This window comes from Cherax quadricarinatus, chromosome 58, assembly GCF_038502225.1.
Source record: "Cherax quadricarinatus isolate ZL_2023a chromosome 58, ASM3850222v1, whole genome shotgun sequence".
NCBI lineage: Eukaryota > Metazoa > Arthropoda > Malacostraca > Decapoda > Parastacidae > Cherax > Cherax quadricarinatus.
This window is the reverse complement of record NC_091349.1, coordinates 6,281,403-6,292,129: the sequence shown is the minus strand read 5'-3', so window position 1 is coordinate 6,292,129 and position 10,727 is coordinate 6,281,403. Positions and strand designations below refer to the sequence as shown.

Genomic DNA, 10,727 nt, shown 5'->3' with positions numbered 1-10,727 from the left:
TGACAAGTGGTGAAAAAGACGTTTCGCCCATGGCTAGACTTGGTCAGTCACTGCATGGGAATATACAAGCAAATTGATATAAGCGTAGTCAGGCGAGCGCCCGGGCGAGAGGTCACTGTGTGAGGTGAACTGCGAAAGATGGTCACGCTACAGGTCAGCCTCTCCTTCCCATGACTTGTTTTTTCTTTTTTTATGTAGGATGAGGCCTGGTCATGGACTGGGTCGCCGGGACGTTGATCCCCGGAATACCCTCCAGATAAACTCCAGGTAGGTATGAGTCGTACTACAAGTTTGGCTATAGTGACAGCTCCTTAAGTAATGCAGCTTCCAGGCATCTGCCTTGTGTTTTCTTCCCTTCTTTTATGTCCAGCTGAACGTACTTTCAAGGTAGGCAGTGTCATCCCTGAGTATCAGGAAGGTGTTGTTGAAGGTTTGAGTCCGGCAGGCACAGCAGTGTTCCTTCAACGTGATCAGTTTGTAACCAGAGGTCTCCCAGGCATTTCGGGTCATAAGGACCGCCTGGAATGATGTACACACACCTGTGCTGTTGTGGTCCTGGCAGTGGTCTTTTTGCCTGGTCATGATTTTAATGGTGCTGGATATAACAGTGGTAACACCTCTGTTGCTCTGGGTGAGGGCAGATGTAATGTATCCTGCACTGTGGCCTGTAGGAAGTATGAGTCAGTGTTGTTCTCAGGTCTCCTTGATGTGAAGGTTTTGTATGCACGATCCCTGCAGTGCCTGACCATGTTTGCAGGAAACTGTTGTACTAGGAAGATGTCTTGAAGAATCCTACACTGTTGTTACAGATATTCGGAGGTGCAGATGTTGTAGGCATGTAGAAACATAACAATGAGTGCACTTCACTTGTAGAAGCATAGCAGTGAGTGCACATCACTTGTTGAAACAGCAGTGAGTGCACCTCACTTGTAGAAACATAGCAGTGAGTGCACCTCACTTGTAGAAGCATAGCAGTGAGTGCACATCACAGGTAGAAAAATAGCAGTGAGTGCACATCACATGTAGAAACATAGCAGTGAGTGCAACTCACTCGTAGAAACATAGCAGTGAGAGTACCTTGCTTGGTTCAGTGATGGTGAGAGTGGTAGCACGTCATTTTTGTTGGTATGTTTTCCGTATACTGTGAATTTGAGGTGGCAGTCTTGTTGAAGGAGAAGTACCTCGAGGAGAGGGAGACCGACATCAGCTGCATATTCTAGGAATGACCTGAATGGATGGTTCCATACTGTCAGAACTTGTCTTGAGGTAGTCCACGAGCGGTGAGGAGAACATCGTCCACATAGTGAAGCCTTGTGACCATGGTCAGCCTTGTGACCGTGTTGAGCCTTATGGCCGTGGTGAGTCTTGTGGCCGTAGTGAGCCTTGTGGCCATGGTGAGCCTTGTGGCCATGGTGAGCCTTGTGGCCATGGTGAGTCTTGTGGCTGTGGTGAGTCTTGTGGCCATGGTGAGTCTTGTGAAAATGGTGAGCCTTGTGGCCATGGTGAGCCTTGTGGCCATGGTGAGCCTTGTGGCCATGGTGAGCCTAGTGACCGTGGTGAGTCTTGTGGCCGTGGTGAGCCTTGTGACCATGGTGAGTCTTGTGGCCGTGGTGAGCCTTGTGACCATGGTGAGCCTTGTGGCCATGGTGAGCCTTGTGGCCGTGGTGAGCCTTGTAACCATGGTAAGCATTGTGGCCATGGTGAGCCTTGTGGCCATGGTGAGCCTTGTGGCCGTGGTGAGCCTTGTGACCATGGTGAGCCTTGTGGCCATGGTGAGCCTTGTGGCTGTGGTGAGCCTTGTGACCATGGTGAGCCTTGTGACCATGGTGAGCCTTGTGGCCATGGTGAGCCTTGTGGCTGTGGTGAGCATTGTGACCATGGTGAGCCTTGTGACCATGGTGAGCCTTGTGACCATGGTGAGCCTTGTGACCGTGGTGAGCCTTGTGACCATGGTGAGCCTTGTGGCCATGGTGAGCATTGTGGCCATGGTGAGCCTAGTGACCGTGGTGAGTCTTGTGGCCGTGTTTAGCCTTGTAGCCATGGTGAGCCTAGTGACCGTGGTGAGTCTTGTGGCCATGGTGAGCCTAGTGACCGTGGTGAGTCTTGTGGCCATGGTGAGCCTAGTGACCGTGGTGAGCCTTGTGGCTGTGGTGAGCCTTGAGGCCGTGGTGAGCCTTGTGGCCATGGTGAGCCTTGTGGCCGTGGTGAGCCTTGTGGCCATGGTGAGCCTTGTGGCCATGGTGAGCCTTGTGGCCGTGGTGAGCCTTGTGGCCATGGTGAGCCTTGTGGCCGTGGTGAGCTTTGTGGCCATGGTGAGCCTTTTGGCCGTGGTGAGCCTTGTGGCCATGGTGAGGCTTGTGGCCGTGGTGAGCCTTGTGGCTATGGTGAGCCTTGTGGCCGTGGTGAACCTTGTGGCAATGGTGAGCCTTGTGGCCATGGTGAGCCCTGTGGCCGTGGTGAGCCTTGTGGCCATGGTGAGCCTTGTGGCCGTGGTGAGCCTTGTGGCCATGGTGAGCCTAGTGACCGTGGTGAGCCTTGTGGCCATGGTGAGCCTTGTGGCCGTGGTGAGCCTTGTGGCCATGGTGAGCCTTTTGGCCGTGGTGAGCCTTGTGGCCATGGTGAGCCTTGTGGCCGTGGTGAGCCTTGTGGCCATGGTGAGCCTTGTGGCCGTGGTGAGCCTTGTGGCCATGGTGAGCCTTGTGGCCATGGTGAGCCTTGTGGCCGTGGTGAGCCTAGTGACCGTGGTGAGTCTTGTGGCCGTGGTGAGCCTTGTGGCCGTGGTGAGTCTTGTGGCCATGGTGAGCCTAGTGACCGTGGTGAGCCTTGTGGCCGTGGTGAGCCTTGTGGCCATGGTGAGACTAGTGACCGTGGTGAGCCTTGTGGCCGTGGTGAGCCTTGTGGCCATGGTGAGCCTTGTGGCCATGGTGAGCCTTGTGGCCGTGGTGAGCCTCGTGGCCATGGTGACCCTTGTGGCCATGGTGAGCCTTGTGGCCGTGGTGAGCCTTGTGGCCATGGTGAGCCTTGTGGCCGTGGTGAGTCTTGTGGCCATGGTGAGCCTTGTGGCCGTGATGAGCCTTGTGGCCATGGTGAGCCTTGTGGCCGTGGTGAGCCTTGTGGCCATGGTGAGCCTTGTGGCCATGGTGAGCCTTGTGACCATGGTGAGTCTTGTGGCCATGGTGAGCCTTGTGGCCGTGATGAGCCTTGTGGCCATGGTGAGCCTTGTGGCCGTGGTGAGCCTTGTGGCCATGGTGAGCCTTGTGGCCGTGGTGAGCCTTGTGGCCATGGTGAGCCTAGTGACCGTGGTGAGCCTTGTGGCCATGGTGAGCCTTGTGGCCGTGGTGAGCCTTGTGGCCGTGGTGAGCCTTGTGACCATGGTGAGCCTTTTGGCCGTGGTGAGCCTTGTGGTTATGGTGAGCCTTGTGGCCGTTGTGAGCCTTGTGACCATGGTGAGCCTTGTGGCCGTGGTGAGCCTTGTGGCCATGGTGAGCCTTGTGGCCGTGGTGAGCCTAGTGACCGTGGTGAGTCTTGTGGCCGTGGTGAGCCTTGTGGCCGTGGTGAGTCTTGTGGCCATGGTGAGCCTAGTGACCGTGGTGAGCCTTGTGGCCGTGGTGAGCCTTGTGGCCATGGTGAGACTAGTGACCGTGGTGAGCCTTGTGGCCGTGGTGAGCCTTGTGGCCATGGTGAGCCTTGTGGCCGTGGTGAGCCTTGCGGCCATGGTGACCCTTGTGGCCATGGTGAGCCTTGTGGCCGTGGTGAGCCTTGTGGCCATGGTGAGCCTTGTGGCCGTGGTGAGTCTTGTGGCCATGGTGAGCCTTGTGGCCGTGATGAGCCTTGTGGCCGTGATGAGCCTTGTGGCCATGGTGAGCCTTGTGGCCGTGGTGAGCCTTGTGGCCATGGTGAGCCTTGTGGCCATGGTGAGCCTTGTGGCCGTGGTGAGTCTTGTGGCCATGGTGAGCCTTGTGGCCGTGATGAGCCTTGTGGCCATGGTGAGTCTTGTGGCCATGGTGAGCCTTGTGGCCATGGTGAGCCTTGTGGCCATGGTGAGCCTTGTGGCCATGGTGAGCCTTGTGGCCATGGTGAGCCTTGTGGCCATAGTGAGCCTTGTGGCCATAGTGAGCCTTGTGGCCATGGTGAGCCTTGTGGCCATGGTGAGCCTTGTGGCCATGGTGAGCCTTGTGGCCATAGTGAGCCTTGTGGCCATGGTGAGCCTTGTGGCCATGGTGAGCCTTGTGGCCATAGTGAGCCTTGTGGCCATAGTGAGCCTTGTGGCCGTGGTGAGCCTTGTGGCCATGGTGAGCCTTGTGGCCATGGTGAGCCTTGTGGCCATGGTGAGCCTTGTGGCTATGGTGAGCCTTGTGGCCATGGTGAGCCTTGTGGCCATGGTGAGCCTTGTGGCCATAGTGAGCCTTGTGGCCGTGGTGAGCCTTGTGACCATGGTGAGCCTTGTGACCATGGTGAGCCTTGTGGCCATGGTGAGCCTTGTGTCCATGGTGAGCCTTGTGACCATGGTGAGCCTTGTGACCATGGTGAGCCTTGTGACCATGGTGAGCCTTGTGACCATGGTGAGCCTTGTGACCATGGTGAGCCTTGTGGCCATGGTGAGCCTTGTGACCATGGTGAGCCTTGTGACCATGGTGAGCCTTGTGACCATGGTGAGCCTTGTGACCATGGTGAGCCTTGTGACCATGGTGAGCCTTGTGACCATGGTGAGCCTTGTGGCCATGGTGAGCCTTGTGGCCATAGTGAGCCTTGTGGCCGTGGTGAGCCTTGTGACCATGGTGAGCCTTGTGACCATGGTGAGCCTTGTGGCCATGGTGAGCCTTGTGTCCATGGTGAGCCTTGTGACCATGGTGAGCCTTGTGACCATGGTGAGCCTTGTGACCATGGTGAGCCCTGTGACTATGGTGAGCCTTGTGACCATGGTGAGCCTTGTGACCATGGTGAGCCTTGTGACCATGGTGAGCCTTGTCGCCATGGTGAGCCTTGTGACCATGGTGAGCCTTGTGACCATGGTGAGCCTTGTGACCATGGTGAGCCTTGTGACCATGGTGAGCCTTGTGGTCATGGTGAGCCTTGTGGCCGTGGTGAGCCTTGTGGCCGTGGTGAGCCTTGTGGCCATGGTGAGCCTTGTGGCCATGGTGAGCCTTGTGGCCATGGTGAGCCTTGTGACCGTGGTGAGCCTTGTGGCCATGGTGAGCCTTGTGGCCATGGTGAGCCTTGTGGCCATGGTGAGCCTTGTGACCATGGTGAGCCTTGTGGCCATGGTGAGCCTTGTGGCCATGGTGAGCCTTGTGACCGTGGTGAGCCTTGTGGCCGTGGTGAGCCTTGTGGCCGTGGTGAGCCTTGTGACCATGGTGAGCCTTGTGACCATGGTGAGCCTTGTGACCATGGTGAGCCTTGTGACCATGGTGAGCCTTGTGGCCATGGTGAGCCTTGTGGCCATGGTGAGCCTTGTGACCATGGTGAGCCTTGTGGCCATAGTGAGCCTTGTGGCCATGGTGGTAATATTAATGTAAAGTAAAAGGACACAAGTGCAACTAATGTGACATTTTATTGTGGCAACGTTTCGCTCTCCAGGAGCTTTATCAAGCCGTAACAGCTTGATAAAGCTCCTGGAGAGCGAAACGTCGCCACAATAAAATGTCACATTAGCTGCACTTGTGTCCTTTTACTTTACATATAGTCGGTAATTCTAGCAATGGTAATGTTAATGGTAAATCTGCAGGTGTGGTGTGATGCCACACTCACCAGAACGCCGCCCACTCACACACACCTGAACGCCGCCCACTCACACACACCTGAACGCCGCCCACTCACACACACCTGAACGCCGCCCACTCACACACACCTGAACGCCGCCCACTCACACACACCTGAACGCCGCCCACTCACACACACCTGAACGCCGCCCACTCACACACCTGAACGCCGCCCACTCACACACACCTGAACGCCGCACACTCACACACACCTGAACGCCGCCCACTCACACACACCTGAACGCCGCCCACTCACACCTGAACGCCGCCCACTCACACACACCTGAACGCCGCCCACTCACACACACCTGAACGCCGCCCACTCACACACACCTGAACGCCGCCCACTCACACACACCTGAACGCCGCCCACTCACACACACCTGAACGCCGCCCACTTATGAACACGTTTATCGAATGATTTTGGATATTTTGATCACTCCGATCTCTTTAAAGGATATTAACTGTGGCACCAAAGAGCAATATTAGGAATACATGAAGTGCCAAGAAGAATAACTATTGAATCTCTGATGGCACTGACCTCATGACCAGACCTAACTGTTGTCTGTTAAAAGGACTTTTTACAGTAACGTCCAGCTAGTGCTAATAGAAGGCGACAGAAAACGTGGTAGATGCCTGGAAGCCGCGTTACTACCAATACAAAATATAAGCCATGAGAATCAAGGAGCTGTCAGTGTTGCCAAACTTGTAGTATGACCCATCTTACATAAAAATGTAAGTCATGGGAAGGAGAGGTTGACCTCCTGCAGTGTTACCATCTCTCACACAGTGACCTCGGCCACCACTTGTAAGCTCCCGTGTAGTGACTGACCAAGTCTACTAACTGGCGAAACGTCTCTGTCAAATTCTTCGTTATTGTGTCTTTATTAACCACACTGGTTTGTTGCTGAGATTGAGGGTTGTCACTGTACGTAGGGTTCAGTCACTGTACGTAGGGTTCAGTCACTGTACGTAGGGTTCACTCACTGTATGTAGGGTTCATCCACTGTACGTAGGGTTCAGTCACTGAAGGGTTCATCCACTGTACATAGGGTGCATCCACTGTACGTAGGGTTCAGTCACTGTACGTAGGGTTCATCCACTGTACGTAGGGTTCAGTCACTGTACGTAGGGTTCAGTCACTATACGTAGGATTCATCCATTGTACGTAGGGTTCAGTAACTGTACGTAGGGTTCAGTCACTGTACGTATGGTTCATCCACTGTATGTAGGGTTCAGTCACTGTACGTAGGGTTCAGTCACTGTACGTAGGGTTCAGTCACTGTATGTAGGGTTCATCCACTGTACGTAGGGTGCATCCACTGTACGTATGGTTCAGTCACTGTATGTAGGGTTCATCCACTGTACGTAGGGTTCATCCACTGTACGTAGGGTTCAGTCACTGTACGTAGGGTTCATCCACTGTACGTAGGGTTCATCCACTGTACGTAGGGTTCATCCACTGTACGTAGTGTTCAGTCACTGTACGTAGGGTTCATCCACTGTACGTAGGGTTCAATCACTGTACGTAGGGTTCATCCACTGTACGTAGGGTTCAGTCACTGTACGTAGGGTTCAGTCTGTACGTAGGGTTCAGTCACTGTACGTAGGGTTCAATCACTGTACGTAGGGTTCAGTCACTGTACGTAGGGTTCATACACTGTACGTAGGGTTCAGTCACTGTACGTAGGATCATTAATACTGCAGGCTAAGGCTTCCTCTTCCTCAGGCTGAAGCCTCCTCTTCCTCAAACTGAAGCCTCTTTCCTCAGGCTGAAGCCTCCTCTTCCTCAAACTGAAGCCTCTTTCCTTAGGCTGAAGCCTCCTCTTCCTCAGGCTGAAGCCTCCTCTTCCTCAGGCTGACTCTTCTTCCTCAGGCTGAAGCCTCCTCTTCCTTAGGCTGAAGCCTCCTCTTCCTCAGACTGAAGCCTCCTCTTCCTCATGCTGAAGCCTCCTCTTCCTCAGACTGAAGCCTCCTCTTTCTCAGGCTGAAGCCTCCTCTTCCTTAGGATGAAGCCTCGTCTTCCTTAGGCTGAAGCCTCCTCTTCCTCAGGCTGAAGTCTCCTCTTCCTCAAGCTGAAGCCTCCTCTTCCTCAGGCTTAATTCTCCTCTTCCTCAGGATGAAGCCTCCTCTTCCTCAAGCTGAAGCCTCCTTTTCCTCAGGCTGAAGCCTCCTCTTCCTCAGGCTGAAGCCTCCTCTTCCTCAGGCTGAAGCCTCCTCTTCCTTAGGCTGAAGCCTCCTCTTCCTCAGATTGAAGCCTCCTCTTCCTCAGACTGAAGCCTCCTCTTTCTCAGGCTGAAGCCTCCTCTTCCTTAGGATGAAGCCTCGTCTTCCTTAGGCTGAAGCCTCCTCTTCCTCAGGCTGAAGCCTCCTCTTTCTCAAGCTGAAGCCTCCTCTTCCTCAGGCTTAATCCTCCTCTTCCTCAAGCTGAAGCCTCCTTTTCCTCAGGCTGAAGCCTCCTCTTCCTCAGGCTGAAGCCTCCTCTTCCTCAGACTGAAGCCTCCTCTTCCTTAGGCTGAAGCCTCCTCTTCCTCAGGCTGAAGCCTCCTCTTCCTCAGACTGAAGCCTCCTCTTCCTTAGGCTGAAGCCTCCTCTTCCTCAGATTGAAGCCTCCTCTTCCTCATGCTGAAGCCTCCTCGTCCTCATGCTGAAGCCTCCTCGTCCTCAGGCTGAAGCCTCCTCTTTCTCAGACTGAAGCCTCTTCTTTCTCAGGCTGAAGCCTCCTCTTCCTTAGGGTGAAGCCTCCTCTTCCTCATGCTGAAGCCTCCTCTTCCTCATGCTGAAGCCTCCTCGTCCTCAGGCTGAAACCTCCTCTTCCTCAGACTGAAGCCTCCTCTTTCTCAGGCTGAAGCCTCCTCTTCCTCAGACTGAAGCCTCGTCTTTCTCAGACTGAAGCCTCCTCTTTCTCAGGCTGAAGCCTCCTCTTTTTCATGCTGAAGCCTCCTCGTCCTCAGGCTGAAGCCTCCTCTTTCTCAAGCTGAAGCCTCCTCTTCCTCAGGCTTAATCCTCCTCTTCCTCAAGCTGAAGCCTCCTTTTCCTCAGGCTGAAGCCTCCTCTTCCTCAGGCTGAAGCCTCCTCTTCCTCAGACTGAAGCCTCCTCTTCCTTAGGCTGAAGCCTCCTCTTCCTCAGGCTGAAGCCTCCTCTTCCTCAGACTGAAGCCTCCTCTTCCTTAGGCTGAAGCCTCCTCTTCCTCAGATTGAAGCCTCCTCTTCCTCATGCTGAAGCCTCCTCGTCCTCATGCTGAAGCCTCCTCGTCCTCAGGCTGAAGCCTCCTCTTTCTCAGACTGAAGCCTCTTCTTTCTCAGGCTGAAGCCTCCTCTTCCTTAGGGTGAAGCCTCCTCTTCCTCATGCTGAAGCCTCCTCTTCCTCATGCTGAAGCCTCCTCGTCCTCAGGCTGAAACCTCCTCTTCCTCAGACTGAAGCCTCCTCTTTCTCAGGCTGAAGCCTCCTCTTCCTCAGACTGAAGCCTCGTCTTTCTCAGACTGAAGCCTCCTCTTTCTCAGGCTGAAGCCTCCTCTTTTTCATGCTGAAGCCTCCTCGTCCTCAGGCTGAAGCCTCCTCTTCCTCAGACTGAAGCCTCTTCTTTCTCAGGCTGAAGCCTCCTCTTTCTTAGGCTGAAGCCTCCTCTTCCTTAGGCTGAAGCCTCCTCTTCCTCAGACTGAAGCCTCCTCTTCCTCATGCTGAAGCCTCCTCGTCTTCAGGCTGAAGCCTCCTCTTCCTCAGACTGAAGCCTCATCTTTCTCAGGCTGAAGCCTCCTCTTCCTTAGGATGAAGCCTCCTCTTCCTCATGCTGAAGCCTCCTCTTCCTTAGGGTGAAGCTTCCTCTTCCTTAGGGTGAAACCTCCTCTTCCTCAGGCTGAAGCCTCCTCCTCTTCAGGCTGAAGCCTCCTCTTTAGGCTGAAGCCTCCTCTTCCTCAGACTGAAGCGTCGTCTTTCTCAGGCTGAAGCCTGCTCTTCCTCAGACTGAAGCCTCCTCTTTCTCAAGCTGAAGCCTCCTCTTGCCCAGTCTGAAGCCTCCTCTTCCTCAGATTGAAGCTTCTTCTTCCTCAGGCTGAAGCCTCCTCTTCCTCAGGCTGAAGCCTCTTCTTCCTCAGGTTGAAGCCTCCTCTTCCTCAGGCTGAAGCCTCCTCTTCGTCTCTCAGACTGAGGCTTCCTTTTCCAGTGAACACCTTTTAAGAGCTTCACTTTTGGGTCTAACCTACCTGGCAACCTTGTCACATTTACCAGACATAAATATTTTCCTGGTCCTAACTGGTCCTATCCTGGGAAAAGAGCTGTATACCCACACGGTTCTACGTATTTGGGCACTGGTCAGTACCCATATTCTGGGTAGCTGTCTTCAGCCCGACCTGACAGGCACTAGACAGGTACTGCAAGAAGACCGAAACTCGTCTCTCTGACGACCTGATAAGTACACTGGCGTGTGGTATTCCCAGGTACTACCTGGCAGGTTCTCCCAGGTACCAGGGACTAATTAACTTCGTATATTTTACCTGGCAGGTACTCCCAGGTAATGGGGACTAATTAACTTCTTATATTCTACTAGACAGGTGCTTCCAGGTACCAGGTACTCCCGGGTGCCAGGTACTAATTAGCCTTCCATATGCTGCCTGTTAGGTACTCCCAGGTAACTGGGACTATTTAATTTCGTATGTTCTGCCAGGCAGGTGCTTCCAGGTACCAGGCACTCCCAGGTACCAGGGACTAGTTAACCTCCCATTTTCTGCCTGACAGGTGCTTTCAGGTACCAGGTACTCCCAGGTATCGTTGATTAATTAACTATCCGTATTTTATCTGTCAGGTACTGCCATGTACTAGATACTAATTAGCTTATCTTCTACCTGTCAGATAATCCCAGGTGCTTTCAGGTGCCAGGTACTCCCAGGTACCAGGTACTAGTTAACCTCCCATATTCTACCTGTCAGATATTCCCAGAAACCAGGTACTCCTAGGTACTAGGGACTAGT

General features: G+C 54.1%; 1 protein-coding gene across 17 annotated transcripts in view; it reads left to right on the top strand.

Annotated features, from left to right (window-relative positions):
* sif (still life) overlaps positions 1-10,727 on the top strand; it is a 1,051,963-nt gene that overhangs the window by 221,573 nt on the left and 819,663 nt on the right. The gene's annotated exons all lie outside the window — the stretch shown is intronic.